This window comes from Trichechus manatus, unplaced genomic scaffold (genome assembly GCF_000243295.1).
Source record: "Trichechus manatus latirostris isolate Lorelei unplaced genomic scaffold, TriManLat1.0 scaffold00247, whole genome shotgun sequence".
Taxonomy (NCBI): Eukaryota; Metazoa; Chordata; class Mammalia; order Sirenia; family Trichechidae; genus Trichechus; species Trichechus manatus.
This window is the reverse complement of record NW_004444183.1, coordinates 2,911,143-2,914,565: the sequence shown is the minus strand read 5'-3', so window position 1 is coordinate 2,914,565 and position 3,423 is coordinate 2,911,143. Positions and strand designations below refer to the sequence as shown.

The following is a 3,423-nucleotide window of genomic DNA, read 5'->3' as shown; positions in this document are numbered from 1 at the left end:
CCCCACACACCCTTTTAGCTCAGTGGTGAAATCACTTCCAATGTTCACCATTCAGCTGGGGATTGGACAGCCCCATAAGACAAAACAGGACTAATGAGGCACAGCAGTCCAGGGACAAGGGCTAGAAGGCAGAAGGGGACAGGAAAGCTGGTGATAGGGAACCCAAGGTTGAGTAAAGACAGTGTTGATATGTAGTGAGGTTGTTAACCATTGTCATAGGGCAACATGTGTACTAGCTGTTTAATAAGAAACTATTTTGTTCTGTAAACCTTCATCTAAAGTGAGAATAGCAGCACAACTGGAAGAGCGTAGTTAATGTCACTGAACTGTGCATGTAGAAATTTTTGAAATGGTGTATCTTTGGCTATGCATATTTTTACCAAAAAAATAAAAAATAAAAGGTCAAGAAGGGAGAGGATTGACATGTCATGGGGTTGTTAACCAATGTCATGAAACAATATGTGTACTACTGTTTAATGAGAAACTATTTGTTCTGTAAACCTTCACCTGTAGTACAATAAAAAAAAATGTTGTAATGCATAATTCTCATATGCAAATAAATAAGCAAAAAAACCACCATAAAAAAAAAATAAGATAGGGATAATGACACTTACCCTGTTATCTATTTCAAAGGGAAATCCATAAGATGCAGCAATGTATGAAAGCATTTGGAAGAACAGAGAGACAATGTTTGGTGATCTAATTTTGTTTTGGGGAACATGATTTTGCCTGACTGTTAGTCCAAGGGCATATCTGAACACAACAATCTGAATAATTAACTCTCAACCCAGAAAGCATGTGAGTGAAGAACAGTTTGTACATCCAATCAAGCTACTACATCTAATGCTCAGAGATAGAATACACCCAATTTCCCTTACCCATCCAGAATGCCAGCAGGGTCGCTGCTCTGAGGACTACCAATAGACGACTATCCCCAAGTTACTCTCACCTGCACTGGTAGCGCACACCAGTGATTGTTCTTTGGCAGCTGCTGCAAACAATATGCCAGTTGAACTGGTCTTCTGACGAATACAGTGTTTCATCTGAAAACGGCATTCAGACTTCTGAGGGATAGGATCCCAAGGCTGGGCTTTAGAGTACAAGCTTCTCGTGTAATTTCTGTTCAAGCTTCTCAACTGTTTCTTTAACCACTTGCCCTCTGAACTACAGAGAAGAAGGTGGGGAAAAATTCCGTTCCAATATTAGAAAACGGTGTGAAGATATCAAACAGACCTGAAACCTGACAGTCTCTAGTATAATGTACCAAACCAAAAACCAAAGCCATTGCCATCCAGTTGATTACGACTCATAGCTTCCCTACAGAACAGAGTAGAACTGCCCCATAGGGTTTCAAAGGCTATAAATCTTTATATAAGCAGACTGCCACATCTTTCTCCTGCGGAGCAGCTGTGGGTTTGAACCACTGACCTTTCAGTTAGCAGCCTAGTGCTTAACCACTGCGCCACCAGGGCTCCTCAGTATAACGGAAGAACCTAATAAATAGCTACTGAGTGAATGGACAAAAACATAGCAAAAGGTCTATTCCTTCCACAGCCAAACTGGTTCAAAGAAAATACTAAGAAATTTTTTCAATGAGTAAATTTCTAATTTCTTCCTTCTCAAGCACAGAGATTTGTCCTTCTCCCTTAATACTTAGAATTAGACTCCTCCTTTTTCTGGGTACCTCACTGCAAACATTAAGAGCTTTCTTGACTGGAACTGCTCTAGTTGAGAAGTTTTCAGCTACCACTCTTCATTCACCTGCCCCAGGGGCTATAGCCATCTGGGTTCGGCTTTCTATTCTTGCACATTCTTCCTTTGTCAACATTGTTGCTAAAATCCAAGCCAGAGATAACACTCACTGACTTCAGGTAGCTTGTGAACCAGTCTGGGGGGCTTGTCTTGAGGCTGGTCTCCATCACTTGGAGCAAGTGGACATTGCTGCAAGAAAACACAATCCAAGATCTTGGTGGTTACTTTTTCTTTCTACTTAAAATAATGTTTCTAAAATGTATTATTTTGAGGTTTCTTTTGTAAAATAGTGCAAGCATATGGTTAACACACACACATAAAATCATGAAATAGCATGAAGGAGAATGGAAAACAAAGTCTCTATCCCACTCTCTCCCCCCTCCAGAAGGAACCACTACTACAGTTTCAATTAGAGGTGGAGAAGGATCACAATATCCCCCAAATCTTTGATGAATATCTGAAATTCCAGGCCAGACAAGGAAACATAGGATTAGCAAAATTATAGAGACAGGTCCATTCCCTTAATACCTGTGCTGCAGGCTCCTCTGGGGGCCACATGTCTGATCCCGGATTCTCATCAGTGAAGACTAATGTGCAAGTGGCTTCTTCCCTGCCCTGGCAGCCAGTCGTTTTTCTGATTCAGTTGAGGTTGGGGCTTCATCCACAACATAGTATCCTTCACAGACTTGCATCTGCAGTTGGTTTCCCTGCTTAACTGCCATCCGAGCACATGGACTATGAAACAAAATCATGTTGTGTGAGTCTCCTTTCCCAAACGGAACATCTAAAACAGCAAAACAGAAGAGCATGATCAATTATACGGAACAATATCAGGATTTGTGTCTGTTTTACTAAATCAAAGAATATATACAATGTTGATATTCGAACTGTTGTTGTTATGCCAAGAATTTTAAATAGGAATGGTTTTGTTACTAAAAACCAACATAAATGTAGGTTCATAGTATAGCTATTTTTTTTTTTTCTTGTGCTATAGGTGAAGACTTACAGAGCAAATTAGTTTCTCATCAAACAACACATATTGCTTTGTGACATTGGTTGCCAACCCCACAATGTGTCAACACTCTCCCCTTCTCAACCTTGGGTTCTCTATTTCCATTCATCCAGCTTTCCTGTCCCCTCCTAACTTCTCATCCTTGTCCCTGGGCTGGTGTGCCCATTTAGTCTCATATACATGGTTGAGTTACCTGTATTATTCTTTGTTTTATAGGCCTGTCTAATTTTTGGCTGAAGGGTGAACCTCAGGAGTGACTTCAGTACTGAGCTAGAGGGGTGTCTGGGGGCCATACTTTCATTGTTTCTCCAGTCTCCGTCAGACCAGCCAAGTCTGGTCTCTTTTTGTGAGTTTGAATTTTGTTCTACATTTTTCTCCAGCTCTGTCCAGGACTGTCTATTGTGATCCTTGTCAGAGCAGTCAGTGATGGTGGACAGGCACCATCTAGTTGTGCTGAACTCAGTCTGGCGGAGGCTGTGGTAGTTGTGGCCCATTAGTCCTTTGGACTACTCTTTCCCTTGTGTCTTTGGTTTTCTTCATTCTCCCTTGCTCCAAATAGGGTGGGACCAGTAGATGTATCTTTAGATGGCTACTCACAAGCTTTTAAGACCCCAGACACTGCTCACAAAAGTATGATGCACAACATTTTTCTTATAAAT

At 41.1% G+C, this 3,423-nt stretch overlaps 1 pseudogene; it reads right to left on the bottom strand.

Moving 5' to 3' along the window:
* LOC101346103 (next to BRCA1 gene 1 protein-like) overlaps nt 1–2,474 on the bottom strand; it is a 10,553-nt pseudogene extending 8,079 nt beyond the window's left edge.
* Nucleotides 2,475–3,423: the final 949 nt, after the last annotated feature.